We start from the raw sequence: 19271 nt of genomic DNA, 5'->3' as shown, positions 1-19271 counted from the left end.
AAAACAGCTTAGTTCTGGTACAGCCTGGCACAAGTATCGTGGCATGCACAAGGCCACTGTCGGCCCTGAACAGAAAAAAGGAGGGTTATTTTTTTGGCTTACATTATGAATGTTTTACAGACAAACTTAGCTGTCTTGGGTTAATTTAGATTACTTAGCTGTAGGCTTAGATTAAATTAGAGTCCAAGTGGTATTTCCAGCTTTCTGCCTTGCTTTCCACAAGAATGAGCTTCACTCTGGGGCTGGCTAGCTTTATCACCTCCTCCTCCTCCTCCTCCTCCTCCTCCTCCTCCTCCTCCTCCTCCTGACCTCATTATCCCCCTGCCTCAGCCTCCTGAGTCCAGAAATCACAGGTGTGCGCCACCCACTCAAGTTCCATTGAGGTTTCTTTTTTGTTTTGTTTTGTTTTGTTTTTAAGATTTGTTTATTTATTTGTATGTATCTGAGAGTATATATACACATGTTTGCAGATATGAACAAAATAAATCTCCTGTGTGGCTGTCACCATGATGTACTGTGCCACTACAGGCCCAAAGAAACTTGGCTGACTGACCACAGACTGAAAATTCTACAGCCATGACCCACGGACCATAAGAAACGCCTTCTGCAAGAAGTGCTCTTAACCACTGACCTATCTCTCCAGCCCCTTAAATATTTTAAATCAGTGTATGTGTTCATTGTGCACACACACTCACAGGTGCACACAGAGGAGGTCTCAGGCCTACTGGTCCTGAGGGCTAGGCCTTCAATACAGGAATATTTTGATTGTTTTTGGTTTGGGGGCACAGCCTCACTCTGTAGTACAGAATAATATGGAATGTACTATGTAGCCCAGGCTAGCCTTGAACTCACAATCCTCCTGCCTCAGTTTCCTGGGTGCTGACATTGCAGGTATGTACTACCTGCTCAACACAGACTAGATAAACTGATAGGCACCAGCCAATCAGAACCCCGTCACAAATGGGGACTCAAGTCAGAAATGGAAGAAGAGAAGACCCACTCATCCTATAGCTCACACTGTATATATAATATAGTGTATCTACTATACTATAGTGACAATGGCTGTCCTGGAACTCACTCTGTACACCAGGCTGGCCTCCAACTCAGAGACCCACCTGCCTCTGCTTCCCAAGTGCTGGGATTAAAGGTGAGCACCATCATGCCTGGTTAGAAATGAGATATTAAAAGACAAGGACTCCCCACCCCTCCACACCCTACTTAAGGAGAAGCCAACTTATATATAAGGCAACTTATAGAGAGACTGGTTTGGTTTTGTTTCGTTTGAGACATGGTTTCTCTCTGTTATTTTGGCTGTCTTGAACTCACTTTGTAGACCAGGCCGGCCTGGAACTCACAGTGATCCGCCTGCCTCTGCCTCCTGAGTGCTGGGATTACAGGTGCGTGCCTCCACACCAGCCTAGAGAGACCCATTTAAGCCTCCAGCCAACTGCCAGCAAGAGGAGACACAGATTCTCTAGGCTGGCCGAGTCCTGAGATAACTGACTGCTGCCCTTGCTGATGGCATGGTCACAGCATTGGAAGCAGTTCTGAGCCTGAGCCACCCACTTAAGGTGCTCACAGGCTCCTAACCAACAGAAGCCATTTGAATAGTTTTCATTGTTTTGTTTTTGGAATGATTACATTTGTCACGTGGCAACAGACACCTAACATATAATGAGGGGTAACAACAGCCATGCGGTAAGGCGGTCCTGGTGTGGTGGTTAACATGGAGTGCCAGCTCGCCGGGGCTGAGGTGTGCCAAGAGCGCATGGTAAAGCACAGCTGGTGGTTGTGTCTGTGAGAGTGTTTCCAGAGGTCAGTGTGTGGATCAGCTCCGTGCAGGCAGGTACCACCGTGCTGGGACCAGACGGAACAGGAAAGGAGAGGGGAAAACTCAGGCAGTGCCGCCTGGATCAAGCTGTAATGTCCCCTTCTGTGGCCTGTACACTCCAGACTCCAGCTCCTCGGCCTTTGGCTGTAAGCTTGGGGGTACACTGTTGGCCTTCCTGGTCCTGGAGGCTCTTGGACTAAGCCATGCTCTTGAGTCCTCCACCTCTTGTGGGACTCCTTAGCCCTTGTGATCATGAGGGATAATCCTCTCCCACAAATCCCCTGTTCTTTTTTTTTTTTTTTTTTTTTGGTTTTTTTTTGGTTTTCGAGACAGGGTTTCTCTGTGTAGCCTTGGCCATCCTGGACTCACTTTGTAGACCAGGCTGGCCTCGAACTCACAGCGATCCGCCTGCCTCTGCCTCCCGAGTGCTGGGATTAAAGGCGTGCGCCACCACGCCCGGCTAAATCCCCTGTTCTAAATTAAAAAAAAAAAAAAAAAAAAAAAGACCTGTTTTGTTGTTGTTTTGGATTTTTATCTGTCTGTTTTGTTTTTAATGAACATCGAATAATACACGTGAGATGGAGGTGACAGAGGTGAAGGGAAGGGATGGGAGAGAAATGTGGATGAGGCCAGTTATGACAACTTGGTAGCCAGGTGTGGTGGCACACACCTGTAGTCCCAGCACTTGGGAAAGCAGAGGCAGGCAGATCTCTGTGAGTTGGAAGCCAGCCTGGTCTACAGAGTGAATCCAGGATAGTCAAGGCAACACCGAGAAACTTTGTCTCAAAGAGGGGAAAAAAAAACTTGGTAATCAATTGGGCAGAGAAGAGATAAGAATCAAATATCGCTTGCATTTTGAATGTGCTATGTCAACAGGACCAAGCTAAGCTGAAGGCCCTGGAACGGTCAGGAGTTCTCTTGTCCCTTGGGTCCCCTGATACTGGACCAGGTGGTCAGATGACAGGTCACTGGGGGCCCTCTGCCATTGCAGTACTAGGAGTCCACCTCTTTATGGGGTTCCCAGTAAGGCAGGTCTGGTTTTCTTGAGATGTTTTTAATATACCTATGCACCTCTACAGTCCCAAATCTCCCCAATAGATTTACAAGACGGCACCATCTCTACTCCCGAGACCCCATGGGTGGTGCCACATAGGTGCACAGTCACCATCTGTCTTAAGTTTCTTTTCTTTTTGCTGTGATAAAAATGCTTTGACAAAACAGCTTAAGGGAGAAAGGTTTTTATCCTCACAATTTATGGGTACAGTCCGTTCACAGCAGGGGAGGCCAAGGCGGCAGGAGCTTGAAGCAGCTGGCCACATCATATCCATAAGCAGAAGCAGAGAATGACGAATGGCTGCCTGCTGCCACTCAGCTCCCTTTCTCCTCTTGTACAGCCCAGGATCCCAGCCAGGGGAGGGTGACACCCATAGTGGGCAGTGTTTTGGTATATAATGATGATGCAAGGGGTACCACGGTGGACCTATGCCAAGGTGTGCCCCCTGAGAAATCACGCCACACTACAGATCTGGCTTAAGGAAGTTTCCTGGGGGAAGGGGGACGAGGGGGAAGGGTCTGGAGAAGGTATAGAGGCCACAAGCAAGCCATGAGGGCCGAGAGTGGGGGTCGGGGGGACAGAGAGGGAGAGAAAGGGGGTGCCAGGAACAGAGAGAACAGAGAGAAGCCGGAGTGGCAGAAGTCCTTTATCTGGAGGCAAATGATGACCACCTGGGGGTGGCAGGTGCTGACCATGAGGTGTTGCTAGAGCCCCGAGGGCAGGCCAGCAGAATTGCCTATATGCTAACTTGTAGGTCTTCCGGCCTCAATTAATATTATCAAGATGATCACCCCCGGGCTTGTCCAGATTAACCGAGTCTAGATGCTGTCAAGTTGACACTCTATACTGCCCTGTACTAACATACTATACTATATTATCCACAGTATACTACCTATACTATTCATTTCATATTCCATCCTCAAAGCGGAGTCAAAAGTTTGTAAAATAGTCTGACAGAACACTGCTTTACACAACACGAAGCAACTCACGGCAGGGCAGACTGATCTCAAAGGCCAGCATCTCCAACAGTCAATAAACAAAACAATTCAGCTTCAACTGGCTTATGTCTATATAAGGCCTAGTGTACAACCTGTAAGCACCCTCGAGCTTCCCAGCAGAGCAATGAGCGCCATCTTATCTACCCTCCAGCATAAGGCTCTGCTGTGGCAGACACATGAGCCCACTTTGCTGCCTGAGTCGTGCCAGTTTTCTTCACTGAGCCTATCACAGGAAGATTGCCTAATAATTACCTATGTACCCTGTCATTCGGGGCAATTGGAGGCCTGTTTTATGCCAGAGTCTGCCCAACTGATTTCATTGGTTTATCTCATCTGCTCCTCAAGAGCACTGGAACAGCAAATGCTCGCCTTGTTTGATGTGAAAGGAAGTATGTTCCAAGAGGTTTACTTCATAAGTTCACACTCCTAGCCACAGTGTGGGATTCAAACTCAAATCCATATCGACTGAAGGCCCATTTTCTTTTCCTTTTCGACCAAGGTCGGATAGAGGGACTTTGTAGGGTGGAACCCTGTGCCTTGTTTGCAGAGTATGGCTTTCGTCCTCAGGACATAACACTAGTTTGCAGCAGAGATTACCATGGCAAGTAGTCATGGCAACTCAGTAAGCAGTATCAACACAGGGATGGCTACTTTATAGTGATGATAATGGGGCCACATTCCTATTGCAAGGAAAGAAGAGAGGGTGGCAGGACACTCATCTGGGATGCCAGCCATTGCTGCCTCCCCACCAACTACAAGTGATCATGGGAGATGCTAGGGTACATAGAAAGTCAAGTTAACTGAAAGGGATATGCAGGGGCTTTTTCCCCCCTCGAAGCTCTTTTTATTTTTTATTATTTATTTATTTGTTTTTTCGAGACAGGGTTTCTCTGTGTAGCCTTGGCTGTCCTGGATTCCTTTTGTAGACCAGGCTGGCCTCGAACTCACAGCAATCCTCCTGCCTCTGCCTCCCGAGTGCTGGGATTAAAGGCGTGCGCCACCACACCTGGCTTTATTTCCCCCCCCCCCCCCAGTCCACATCAGCATTTTATTCTTCTGAGCTCCCATAAGAGTTACATCCTAAACTTTCCCCATCTGGTTTCTCCAAACACCTCCCAAGTCCTATCGCAAGGGCTTCTGAACTGCCTCAGCTTGTCTAGTTGTATCAGCGGCTCAATTTCTCGTACCGCTTGTGTGTGTCTGTCACACTTCCTCCTATTGTTATGGCAAAACAACTTACAAGAAAGATCTCTGGGCTCCCATTTTCAGTCTGTGGTGGCTCAGTACTGTGGCCTGTGGCTTTCTTGTTTTTCTTTTATGTGTTGGATGCGTTCGCCAGCATGTATGGCTATGAATCACATGCTTGCCTAGTGTCCTAGCAGGGGCAGAAGAGGATGTCAGAGTCCCTGGAACTGGAGTTATAAATGGTTGTCTGCCACCATGTGGTTGCTGGGAATCAAACCTGGGTCCTCTGGAAGAACAGATAGTGCTCTTACCTTCTGAGCCATCTCTCCAGCCCCATATCTGTAATTATATTGATGTCTTTTTTTAAAAATATTTTTTATTGATTTATTCATATTACATCTCAATTGTTATCCCATCCCTTGTATCCTCCCATTCCTCCCTCCCTCCTGCTTTCCCCTTATTCCCCTCCCCTATGACTGTGACTGAGGGAGACCTCCTCCCCCTGTGTATGCTCATAGGGATTCAAGTCTCTTCTCGGTAACCTGCTATCCTTCCTCTGAGTGCCACCAGGCCTCCACATCAAGGGGACATGGTCAAATATGGGGCACCAGAATTTGTGTGAATATATTGATGTCTTAAAGTTCTAGATGTTAACCTAAAATATGAGAAAAGGAATGTGTTGAGGTTATTTTTATAAAACTGTGTTTGTTTCTCTTTGCCTCTCCCACCCCCCTCTTTTTCCTCCCCAAGACAGGGTCTCTCTGTGTAGCCTTGGCTGTCCCAGACTCACTCTGTAGACCAGGCTGGCCTTGAACTCACAGTGATCTGCTTGCCTCTGCCTCCCAAGTGCTGGGATTAAAGGTATGTGCCACCATGCCTGATTTAGATTATTTTTTAACCCAGCCATCACACAAATAATTGAGACTCTTACAATACAAGGCTTCTGTTACTTGTTTGGTCTTTTATATTTCTTTCCTTCTGTCCACAGTCAAGATTTTCAGGAGGCCTCCCCCTGTCAAATCTTATTTCCAAGAGTTTGGATGGAAAACATAGCTTTTTGTTTCCTGTTCACACAAGAGCATATTCTCCTCCCCAACACAACATGTTTCCTATCTTTCATTGTGGAATTAGGACTTTAACTGTTGGTCTAATTCAACAGTCCTATTTAAAAATCTATGTATCTTAGCAGGTGTGCAACTTGTCTCATTTGAAACTTTTAAAAAATATTTTTTATTTAATTTTAATTTACGTGTGTTGGTGTGAGGGTGTCAGATCTTAGAGTTACAGACAGTTGTGAGCTGCCTTGTAGGTGCTGGGAATTGAACCTGGGTCCTTTGGAAGAGCAGGCAGTGCTCTTAACCACTGAGCTGTCTCTCCAGCACTTCATTTGAAACTTTTTTTTGAAACTTTTAAAATCAATAAATCATTCTTTAATCTTTTGTGGGGAGATATTCCCCTTTTGTTTTATGACCACCATTTAAAAACTTTTTTGAATGTTTTTATTTATCTTATGTATATGACTGCTCTATTTGCATGTACACTTGCATGTCAGAAGAGGGCATTAGATCACACTGTAGATGGCTGTGAGCCACCATGTGGTTGCTGGGAATTGAACTCAGGACCTCTGGAAGAGCAGACAGTGCTCTTAACTGCTGAACCATCTCTCCAGCTTCTCATTTTAAAATTATTGTTAGGTTTTTCTACAATTGTATGACTATAGGATAATTTATATCTGTGGCAGGTTTTATGTCGGGTCTGAAAATTGTATTCCAATGGACATACATGCTGAAGCACCATCAGCCTCAATTAGCAAAGGCATCTCCAAGGCAGCCACCATCCCTAACACATGTGTAACCTTAGAATCATGCTTTCCAGGATTTAAGGCACAAAGTCATTGGAATCCTGAATGTGGACCTATGGCATGGTGCATATATGTTAGCTTTCTAACCTCTGTAAAATGGAGCATCTGAACCACTCTATGACCTTGTTCCAAGACAACAGCAACCAGGATCCGCATTTCAGCTTCAGCATAAACACCTTCATCCAGCCATTGAGCCTGACAATGTGCATACAGCACCCTGCCTGACCACGCTGGCCTGTAGCTGAGGCCTTAGTACCCAGCATCTCAGTGGGCTGCGGGCCATTCTGTAACTTCTTCCAGGCTCTGCGGATTTTCCTCATGTGGAACCACTCCTTCCGGTGTTCTTGTAAGTTCCAGATTGGATTTCTCTGAAGGGCCCCTATTTTGATTTAAGGATTCTTCCAGTATCTGTTCTGTGGCCCTTAATTTACCGTCTAATTTCTCTGCCTCTTTTTTTCTCCAAGTCTGTTTTATCTGTCTTATTCATAACTTCAACAGGTACGTTATTTTTCAATTTTTTCCCCCAAATTTTTCTGTTGTTTTGTTTATTTGTTTTGTTTTTTCCAATACAGGGTTTCTCTGTGTAGCCTTGGCTGTCCTGGATTCACTTTGTAGATCAGGTTAGCCTGGGACTCACATCAATCTGCCTGCCTCTGCCTCCCAGAGTGCTGAGATTACAGATGTGCACCACAGCACCTGGCTCCAAATTTTTCTTTCTTTCTTTCTTTTCTTTTTTTCTTTTTTCTTTTCTTTTCTTTTTTTTTTTTTTTTTTTTTTTTTTTTTTGAGATAGGATTTCTCTGTGTAGCCTTGGCTGTCCTAGACTCACTTGTAGACCAGGCTGGCCTCGAACTCACAGCAGTCCGCCTGCCTCTGCTTCCCGAGTGCTAGGATTAAAGGCGTGAGCCACCACCGCCTGGCTCCAAATTTTTCTTAAAGAGCAGGTAAACAGCAAGAATAGAAGCCCACCTACCTGGGCCACTGAGCTAAACTCAGTTACACGAGGAAGTGAGGTGAAAGTGATGAGTCCCCAGGGACAGTGTAGGACTCTGGCCTCACACCAATCCTGACCCTACTTCCCCAATGGCAAGCTCTAAGCATATGGCTCAAAAGGCCATTTCAGTGTCTTCTCTGGACACCTCTTTACCTCCTGCCAAGATTATAAATAAGCCTAAGCAAGCACCTCCCCCACCCCCGCTTTTTCTTTTTTTGAGACAGAGTCTCATGTGATCCAAGCTAGTCTCAAACTCTCTACATGGTCAAGGATGACTTTGAACTCCTGCTCCTTCAAGCGTGCACAACATCAAGGTCAGCTGTGAGTAGCTTCTAAGGCAGTGCTTCTGATACTCAGAGAAGCAGCAGGTTCAGCCCCAGCGGGGAAGTCTGGTCAACAAAACAATAACTGGGCCTTCCTTAACCCATGGTAATAGAGTCACCTGAGACAGTTGCAAATCGCAGCCGCAGTAGAACTCTGTGGTCTGAATGGGACCTTTGTCTTCTTAGCACAGGACTTGAAATTTTTATTTCTGGACTGACTGGTTTTGTTATTGTTGTTGTTGTTTTCAAACAGGACCCCACTAGCAGCCCAGGCTAGGCTTGAACTTGTGAGCCTCCTGTCTCTGGCATTACAGGTATGCATCAGTACGGCCAGATTTTAACAGGTATTGAAGGGGCTGAAGAAGCCTTTATGGGATCCGCTCCCCCTGCTAGCTGTGGTCCTGGGAGAAGCTCATGGACCTTTAGGCAGTCCTGAGAGGCTTCTGATAATCTTTAACTAGAGGTTCCTCAGCTGCTTCTTTAAAAATGTCTCTAGCCTAACAACCATTATCTAAGCCCGCACTGTTCAGTCTAAATACTAACACAAGAAAAAGATGTAAGATTTTCTAGTGGTTTTATCTCTCTCTCTCTCTCTCTCTCTCTCTCTCTCTCTCTCTCTCTCTGTGTGTGTGTGTGTGTGTGTGTGTGTGTGTGTGTGTGTGTGTGTGTGTTTCTATTCTTAAAAGGCAAAACTTAAAGAGGTGGAATTCCATTTTGAAATATATTTTAATTAAATAAATATATCCCAGATAGTATGACTTCAACATGAAAACAGTATTTTTAGGATCTAGCGGCAGACTGTACCTTGGTGGCTCCTGACCAGGGGATGCTGCAAAGATCACACCATGAAATAGATTTCATTTGAAAGACCAGGTACAAGGTGCAGAGGAGGGGATGGGCGTGGCGTGGGGGAGTCTCTGTGTGAGTTCTGATTACACAGTGTGATCTTTGCAGCATCCCTTGGCCCAGACCTGCCAAGGTCCTCCAGCCTCCACGGCTAAATCTTAACAAGTATGAAATCATTGGTATGCTATTTTACACTTTTGCCAATCATCTTCATAATCCAATATGTCTTATACTTTCTTCTTTGTAATATGTCTCCCCAGGGCCAGGAACTTTGCTCCATGGTAGAATGCTTGCTTAGCATGCATGAAACCCTGTGCTCAATGCCCAGCACCTCAGATACTGCTCCAGTAAGACAGGCCTGTGACTCCAGCACTTGGGAGTCCCAGCCAGGAAGAGCAAAAACTCAAGGTCATCCTTGGAAACCCAAGTGAGTTCTAGACTACCCTGGGCTACAATGACCCTAATTCACAAAACAAAGAAACTAACAAAGGCAAATCTTTGCCTTAGTTGTTTGGTTTTGTTGCTGCTGTTTGCTTTAGATTTGTTTTTTATTTATGGGTATGCTCAGGTTTATTCAGGCGCCCACAGAAGCCAAAAGGATGTCAGATGGCCAGGAGCTGGAGTCAGAGGCCACCGTGAAGAGTTCCAACATGGTCCAACGCTGCAAGTGACTCAGGTCCTCAACAAACGCAGCTAGCACTCTCAACGCTGAGCCATCTCTCCAGGACTTTGCTTCTCCAAAACCTTTGTTTTATTGTTGTTTTGGTTTGCGTTGGTTTTTTTTTTGTTTTTGTCTTCTTTTTTGAGACAGGGTTTCTCTGTGTCCTGGCTATCCTGGAACTCGCTTTGTAGAGCAGAGAGCCACCTACCTCTGCCTCCTGGGTGCTGGAGTAAAGTTGTGTCACACATCTTGCGTCCTTTGCTTTAGTTTCTGTTTGGTTGGTTTTTTGTTTGTTTGTTTGTTTGTTTTTAAGATTTATTTATTTATTATGTATACAGTACTCTGCTGGCTTGTACCCCTGCAGGCCAGAAGAGGGCATCAGATCACATTACAGATGGTTGTGAGCCACCATGAGGTTGCTGGGAATTGAACTCAGGACCTCTGGAAGAGCAGACAGTGCTGTTAACCATTGACCTGGTTGGTTTATTTATTTTCATTCTCTGTCTCTGTCTCCGTCTCTCTCTGTCTCTGTCTCTCTCTGTGTCTCTGTCTCTCTCTCTCTCTGAACATCTACTTGTAGCGCGCTCTAACTATGTTACATCTGTGCCCTCAGTGGTAGCCAGTGCTTCCCTGACAGCTGGATTCCTTCACACACACCAAGAGATTTACAGGCAGTAGCCGAATGCACTGCTTTGCCCTGGAGTACTGACCTCCCCAAAGCCATCTCACATTCCAGACTCCACCCTTCCTCCACGGTGCTAACACAGAGGCTGTAGGAATGAGCCCTCTATGTGGGAAAGGCTCAGTGAACGGTGGCTGCTGTTGGTGGGTGGCCAGGCTGCAGAGCCAGGCTCTGCCACTTACTACCAGTGTTATTTGCACAGACGACATCAGAATTTTCATCTTAAACATGAGGAGAGCAGCATGGTTCATCACAAAGTTGAGATAGGCTCCATTTAGGTACACGAAGTCTACTGGAGACAAGTCTCTTTTTGTGGGACTCCCAAATTTAAATGGCTTTCCACCTCTTTTCTCTTTCTCTCTCTTTCTTTCTTTCTTTCTTTTTGTTGTTGTTGTGGTTCACAGGGTTTCTCTGTGTAGCCTTGGCTGTCCTAGACTCAATGTGTAGACCAAGTTGACAGCCTCAAACTCACAGAAATCTGCCTGCCTCTGCCTCATTAAAAAAAAAAGCCAGGCATGGTGGCACACGCCTTTAATCCCAGGAGGCAGAGGCAGGTGGATCTCTGTGAGTTCAAGGCCAACCTAGTCTACAAAGCCAGTTCAGGACAGCCAAGGCTACACAGAGAAACCCTGTCTTGGAAAAAAAAAAAGGAAAAGAGAGAGAGAAAAGACCAAGCATGGTGGTGCACCCACATAATTCTAGCAGAGGCAGGTGGATCTCTTTGAGTTCCAGGTTAGCCTGGGCTACAGAGGAGTTCCAGGACAGCCATCCAGCACTACAAAACAAACAAAACAACAACAAAACACTCACAAACAAACAACAACAAACTGAAATAAAAAGAAAGAAAAAGAAAAGAAAAGGGTCAAATGAAGTATAGTCCTGCGGTTTGCACGCAGATTGTCCTTTTCGAAGCACTTGTTCAAATTTAACTCCTATTGTGAAATCCTAAGGGACAAGACCTAGACTCTTGTGATGCCAGCAAGTGAGATGACCTGAATTCAATACCTGAGACTCAAACGGTGGAGTGAGAAAACAACTTCTATGAGCTGTCCTCTGACTTCTATATGCACGCATATTTGAGCTCAGACACACACATTTTTCTAAAATTGTAATTTTTTTTTAAAGAGGTGAGAGCTGGGAGCACAAAGAGACAGGCAAATCTATGCGAGTTCGACACCAGCCTGCTCTACATAGAGAGTCCCAGGACAGCCAGGGTAAGCCCTTGTCTAAAAAAAAAAAAAAAAGTGAGATCAGGCTGGAGAGATGTCTCAGAGGTTAAGAGCACTGCCTGCTCTTCCAGAGGTCCGGAGTTCAATTCCCAACAACCACAGAGTGACTCACAACCATCTATATTGAGATCTAGTGCCCTCTTCTGGGGTTCAGGTGTACATGCAGGCCGAACACTGTATACATAATAAATAAATCTGTAAAAAAAAAAAAAAGTGCAACCAGATGGGACGTTGAAGTTCTTTAAAATGAATTCATTAGTTGGATGTGGTGGCACGTGTATTTAATACCAGGAGGCAGAGGCAGGTGGGTCTCTGAGTTTGAGGGCAGCCTACAGAGCAAGTTCCAGAACAGTGAGGGATATAAAGAGAAACTTTGTCTCAAAAACAAACAAATAAACAAACAAACACAACAAGAATGGATTCATCTGTTCAAGCAGTTAGTGGATTAGTGGGTTATCTCAATGATAGGTCAATAAAAGCCCGTTGGCCAGGCTTCTGGAGCACAGCCTATCTCTTGCCCTGTGATGCCCTGTGCCACCTCAGGACTTTGCATCAAGGAAGGATATTATTAGATGGAGCCCATCGACCCAGGCTCTGAACCATTAACCTAATAAACCTGTTGTCTTCCTAAGCTGCCCAGCTTCTGTTGTTGCTATTAGCAACAGAACATGGACAAGGATGTATACTTGGAATAAAACAAAATTAGTGTTTTTAACCTGATGGGAGGGAGGTACAAATGACAAAGGAGAAACACTCCATCATGGAGGAGTGAGGGGAGGTTTACGGGATTTGGGTTTTAGGGGACTGAGGCAGGCTGGAGCTCGGGGGAGTAGGTTCAACGGTTTTGTTTTGAGACAGGGTTTCTCTGTGTAGCTGTGGCCTTGTAGACCAGGCTCGCTTTGAACTCACAGAAATCCACCTGCTTCTGCCTCCTGGAGTGCTAGGATTCTAGGCATGTGCCACCACACCCAGCTGCAACAGGGTCACCCCCCCCCCTTTTTTTTAAAGATTTATTTATTTATTAAGTATACAGTACTCTGACTGCATGTATACCTGCAGGCCAGAAGAGGGCATCATATCCTATTACAGATGGTTGTGAGCTAGCATGTGGTTGCTGGGAATTGAACTCACGACCTCTGGGAGAGCAGTCAGTGCTCTTAATCGCTGAGCCATCTCTCCAGCCCCCACGGTCAGCTCTTAATAGAGTGTCTATCATTAGGAACAAGAACAGTGTCACAGTCATGCTTCCCAGGGACCTTAGTTCAGGAGGCAGGGACATAATGTAGTGCTGGCTGGAAGGCAAAACTTCAAAGAGCAAGAGGTTACACGGGATTGGTTGCAGTGCCTTAAGAACACTGTTCTACTCTGTTAGAAAGGTCAGGTCTGGGCCAGGACAGGCAAGACTAACAGAGAAACTGTCTCAAAAAAAAAAAAAAAAGTAAGTAGGGGGGCTGGAGAGATGGCTCAGATGTCTGCTCTTCCAAAGGTCCTGAGTTCAATTCCCAGCAACCACATGGTGGCTCATAACCATCTGTAATGAGATCGGGTGCCCTCTGTACATGCAGGCAGTACACTGTATACATAATAAATAAATATTTTTTAAAAAGTGGGACTGGGTGGGTCACTTGAATGGAAGCAGTGTGGAGGAACCCTACTGCTTTCTTTTTCTAACACGTTTTACTGTCATGATTTCACTCCTGCACTTTGCGTTTTCCATGTCCAAGCTGTAAAAGCTGCCTTGGGAAAGATGCCAAGCAAGCTACCTTGTCAAACCTGCTGTACTGGACCATGCTGTTTGCCCTGGACACGTGCAAATCCATCCCTTAAACCAAAACACTCTCCAAGTTCTGCCGTGGGTGTTCTGTTTCCCGGGGCAGTGAGGACACCTGCAGCCCTGCCCTCTTACGCCTGAAGAAACAAAAGAGATTTTCAATGCCCTCCTTAAACCTGTCTGGCAAGACAAAAAAAAAAAATTTTTTAAGACAAGTTCTGCCAGCTCAGGGAGCTTTCTGACTAGAGTGGTCAGGTTACTTTTTTTCCTTCCTTCCTTCCTCCCTCCCTTCCCCCCCCCCCCACCACAGGGTTTCTTTGTGTAGCCTTGGCTGTCCTACACTCACTCTGTAGATCAGGCTGGCCTTGAACTCACAGAGATCCTCCTGTCTCTGCCTCCCCTCCCAGAGTGCTAGGATTACAGACATGCACCACCGCCCTGGGCTCAGGTTACTTTTCACAAATAAAATAAAATAAAATGAGCCACCAAAACAACCGGAAAAGAGGAGCTGGCTATTCTACCTGGGCTCCCGCGACTCTTCCAGGACCATCTGGGCCCTTAGGTGCCTGAGTCCAGCGATGATGTCATTGAAAGCTTGGGATGGTCCAAGGAGAAGCTGATGTTTTCTCTCATAGGTTCATTGGGGAAATGGGAGTCGAGGTCCATTCCCGGTGGCTGTTAAGCTTGATAGTCTCCCAAAAACCAGGCAGGAAGACTACATCTCAAATTGGGGAGGGTCAGGGGGGCAAAACAAGGAAGAAATCCCTGGATCATATCAAAGCTGTTAGCAATCAACATCTGCTTCTGTGTATTTTGCCTTCTGTGTCTGGCATAACATTTACATGTGATGTAAGCCGGGCGTGGTGGCACACGCCTTTAATCCCAGCACTTGGGAGGCAGAGGCAGGCGGATCGCTGTGAGTTCGAGGCCAGCCTGGTCTACAAAGTGAGTCCAGGATGGCCAAGGCTACACAGAGAAACCCTGTCTCGAAAAACCAAAAAACAAAACAAAACAAAAAACATTTACATGTGATGTAATGGAAGTATCATAGAGAAGTTGAAACAATCAAGAATACAATATGGATTAAAGTCATGTCAGTAAAAGAGGAAAATGGATATTTTAGACGAACATTTTTTTTTTTTCCTTTGTTGAGACTAGGTCTCATTATATAGCCCTAGCTAATGAAACTTACTGTATAGACCAGACTGGCCTCAAAACTCAGAGATCTGCTGGCCTCTGGTCTCAAGTGCTGGGAATAAAGGCGTGAGCCACCATGCCGGCAGAAATGTTTATAAGATAATTAAAATATTTTTTCCTGCTGATGAGAGCACAGATTAATGTGGCCGCTGTGGAAATCTATTTCAAAGTTCCTGAAAAAAGTTACAAATAGAAGTATCCTATGACTCAGCTAGCTCATTCCCAGGAATATATCCAGAGAACTCCATATTTTATCGTGGAGACATTTGCACACCCATGTTTACTGCTGCTCTATTTAGTATAGCAAGAAAATTGAACCAGCCTGGATGTCAATGGACAGATGAATGGATAATTTAAAATGTGCTACATAAACAGAATGGGAATATTATTCAGCTGTAAGGAAAAACAAAATCTTGAACTGTGGAGATGGCCTCGGGGTGAAGAGTATACACTGCTCTTCTAGAGGGCCTGAGGTCAGTTCTCAGCACCCATGTCAGGCAAGAGCACAGTCGCCTGTAAGTCCAGCTCCAAGGGAGTAATTCTTCTCTTTCGTCCTCCTACACTCACATGCGCAGCCACACATAGATAGATAGACATAAAGATACGTATTTTTTTTAAAAAATAGAAACTAAAGAAAAATAAAATCAGGGACTGGAGAGATGGCTCAGGGGTTAAGAGCACTAACTGCTCCTCTGGAGGTCCTGAGTTCAAATCCCAGAAACAACATGGTGGCTCACAACCATCAGTGATCTGATGCCCTCTTCTGGCCTGCAGGTGTAATGCAGAGCACTGTATACATAATAAATAAATAGAAAGAAAGAAAGAAAGAAAGAAAGAAAGAAAGAAAGAAAGAAAGAAAGAAAGAAAGAAAGAAAAGAAAGAAGAAAGAAAGAAAGAAAGAAAAGAAAGAAAAAGAAAAAAAAAGAAGAAGAAAGAAAGAAAGAATAGAAAGAAAAGAAAGAAAGAAAGAAAGAAAGAAAGAAAGAAAGAAAGAAAGAAAGAAAGAAAGAAAACCTGGGGAAAACAAGTGGGCTTGGAATGTATAATATTAAGTGAAATCACCCAAACTCAGAAAGAAAACAAATTAAGTTCTCCCTCACTCAGGAATCCTAGCCTGCAATGTGTACACGTTTATATGCAAACAGCTGAGTATGATATTCAGAAAGGAGATCATGGAAGGGTAACTTTCGCTATGAGGAAGAACAGAATGAAAGAGAGGACACAGGAGCCACAAAGGAGGGTGTAAGTCTAACTGCTGGGTTTCGACTCTATCATAGCTTTTGCTTTGTTTTGTTTTTTTTGTTTTTGTTTTTCAAGACAGGGTTTCTTTTATAGTCCTCATTGGCCTCGAACTCACAGAGATCCACCTGCCTCTGCCTCCCAAAAGCACTAGGATTAAAGGAGTGGGCCACCACGCCCGGCTCTGTCATAGCTTTTGCTTATTTGTTTTTTGTTTTGGTTTGCTTTCATTTTGTGTGTGTGATAAATAAATCCATTTAAAAACGTAACTGAGACCAGATATGGTGACACACTCCTTTGACCCCAGCATTCGGGAGGCAGAGAGAGAGGCAGGCTTGAAAAGCAAAATAAATCTGTGTGAAAATGTAACATACTGAGACCTCGGTGAAGCTAAAGGCCTTAGGTGCTGGGCAGATAGCTCAGCCAGTAACGTGTTTATCACGCAAGCATAGGGACCTGAGTCTGATCCCGGAACCCACATGAAAAGCTGCCTGCCTGTCATTCCAGGCCTGGGGAGGTGGAGCCAGGAGATCCCTGGAGCTTGCTGGCCAGCCAGTGTCACCACTCCTGCTCCAGACTGACTCTGTCCCTAAAACAAACAAACAAACAAACAAAGTAAAGCTTGACTGAGGAAGACACCTAAGGTCAATCTGTGCTTGATACAAACACACAGACAAGACCAGACAGACAGGCAGACAGACACACACACACACACACACACACACCTTGAAAAGCATGTTTTCGAGAACCAGTTTTCCATAATACTGCATCTCTGTTATGACTGCAGGACTTCTTCTCCTCCACTCCCTGGGCCTACTCCCAACCAGCAATATGACCTTGCTAAGTCCTTGTTGACACTCAGTGAACAGCGACAGGGTGGCTGTCTGGATAGGTGATTGAGCAAACTAAAGTGTTTGCATTTCACCACTCTAGATCAATTATCTCTGCAAAAAAACAAGTCACAGGTCTCTGATCTCTTATCACGTCTCGGTCCTTGTGCACACATCTGCTGTCCACTGTGGATCTTTCACTTGTCATTGGCCTCTCTTCTTCCCACCCCATTCTCAGGATTTCTTAACTAGGATCTTTTCTTCTCCAAGTAGGACGGGTGGATGTAACTCCACACTGCATGATGAGTGCACCACCTGCTGGTGGTAGGCTCAGGATTGCCTTAGCCTGACCACTGCAAAAGGCTATGGGCTCAGAGCCACACTGGAGAGCCCTTCAGAAAGGTTCAGAAACAAGAGTCGTCCTTCATGATCAGGCCTGTTTTCCTTGTCCACCACCCCTCCACCTATCTCAACTTCTTTCTAACCGTCACCGGCATTTTCACTTTAAAGATTAACTTTTCCTTTTGTACGTCTATTTGCCTACATGCTTTTATGCGTTCAGGAGCCGTGGAGGCAGGACAAAGGCATCAGATCCCCTGGAACTGGGGTTACAAGTGAGTGTGAGCCTCCGTGAGGGTTCTGAGAGCCGAACTCAGATCCTTATAAGCTCTCTTGATTACTGAGCCATGTCTCCAGCCCCACGGTTTTACTTTAATGTGAGAGACATCCATGATCCCGAATGATGACAAAGTGTAGTAAGAGCAGAGCTCAGCAAGAAAATGACTAAGCAGACGGGCACGTGCTTATGATAACGCAGGTGAGCATCTTGACGCAGGCAACGGGCAACAGACAGGCGTCTGAGCTCCAGCCTAGCCTCTGAGTAAACAATGACACCCGTCTCAAGAGAAAAAGCAGGTGGCTGGAGAGATGGCGCATCAGTTAAGAGCACAGTGTGTGCTCTTGCAGGGGACTTCAGTTGGTCCCCAGAACCGACATCAGGCAGCTCACAACCACCCGTAACTCTGGCTGCTAGGAGACCTATCACCTTTCATCTCCAGGGGCGCTGGTGCTCACACACATGCCCGTACTTATAATAATTAACAATTGCCACATTCCTCTACAGTCAAACAGAGACGTTAGAGCTCAGAGCAATATGATCCGTAAGATTAAAAATATTAGTGTTGACATGTCTACACGGCTGAGAGAAGGAGCAAAACATAGTTTTTGAGATCTGCAGCTTTGGCGAGGGGGGGTGGCATGGGTGTGTGTTTGTGGGGCGCAGAGGACAACTTTGTGTGTCATTCTTTGGGTGCTGTCATGTCACCTCTCATTTTTTGAGTTTGTGTTTTGTCTGGTTCCTGACACAGGGTCTCTTACTGATTTGGAACTTGCACTAGGCTGGCAGGCCGGTGAGCACCTAGGATCTGCCTGTCTCCACTCTCCAAAACTGGGATTAAAAGTGTATACCACCACACCTGGCTCTTTTCAGATGGGTTCTTGTGAATTAAACTTGAGTACTTGGGGCTGGAGAGATGGCTCAGAGGTTAAGAGAGCAATGACTGTTCATCCTGAGTTCAATTCCCCTACGTGGTGGCTCACAGCCATCTATAATGAGATCTGGTGCCCTCTTCTGGCATGCAGGCACACATGCAGGCAGAATACCATATAAATAAAAATAAATAAGTCTTTTTTTCTCTCTCTCCAGCATGTGCTCTTTCATGTGTTCTTAGATAAGTGTGCTGTGAGAAGGCTTTATTACATTGATTGCATTTGTACAGTTTCTCTACAGCGTGTGTGCTTTTATGAATCTGGAGGCTGCTGTGATGTGCAAAGGCTTCGTCATACCCAATACCTTCCTAGGGTTTCTCTCCAGTATGATTTTTTTCGATGTCCTTGAGGATGGCTCTGCTTCGCAAAGGCTTTACCACATTGAGTATATTCAGAGGGTTTCTCTCGAGAATAACATCTTTCATGCCTATAGCCATGAGGTTCCCGTAGGTCTCCAGCATCACATCTTTGTAGAGACTCTTCTGGGAAGGATCCAGCAAAGCCCACTCTTCCCAAGGGAAGTTCACATGCACATCATGATAGGCCACTGCATCCATGTCACAACTCGACTTAGGAGCTTGCCTGAGCGCCCCTCGGCACCCAGCAGCAGCACTACACACCGAACCATTCCAAAAACAAATAAATATTAAACTTGAGTACTCATGGTGTCTCTTTACAGCAATAGAAAAGTAACTAAGACAGCTGCTAAAGACCCATATAATCAGTGACCCCTGCTGGATCAACCTTTTTTTTTTTTTTAAGTCCTCCATGAACGTAGTTCTAGCTGGCCCCTTGAACTGGCATGCAAACACTGCTTCTCTTGTTTCTAGTTCCCACAATAGCACCTATCCCTCCTCTATGGTCCTCTAGGCCCTGGTATTTATGGGGGTCTCAGATGGAAACAACTAAGTATCCCTAATGGCTCTGATAAACCCGTCCATCCGTGGCTGGCTTCCGTCACACTGTCTCAGGTTGTTATTCGGCCTTTACCATAAGGAGAGAAGGGTAGTTACGGTGCTCAGT

General features: G+C 45.5%; 1 protein-coding gene across 2 annotated transcripts in view; it reads right to left on the bottom strand.

Moving 5' to 3' along the window:
• Susd6 (sushi domain containing 6) overlaps positions 1-19271 on the bottom strand; it is a 373726-nt gene that overhangs the window by 277916 nt on the left and 76539 nt on the right. The window contains exon 7 of one of the 2 annotated variants that reach the window (XM_051148428.1): positions 16187-16200. The exons of the other annotated variant lie outside the window; for it this stretch is intronic. The gene's annotated coding sequence lies outside the window, so the exon portion shown is untranslated. Of the gene's footprint in view, positions 1-16186; positions 16201-19271 lie in introns of those variants that run through there. 2 annotated transcript variants of the gene reach the window in all.

This window comes from Acomys russatus, chromosome 1 (genome assembly GCF_903995435.1).
Source record: "Acomys russatus chromosome 1, mAcoRus1.1, whole genome shotgun sequence".
Taxonomy (NCBI): domain Eukaryota; kingdom Metazoa; phylum Chordata; class Mammalia; order Rodentia; family Muridae; genus Acomys; species Acomys russatus.
This window is presented reverse-complemented; position numbering and strand designations above follow the sequence as displayed.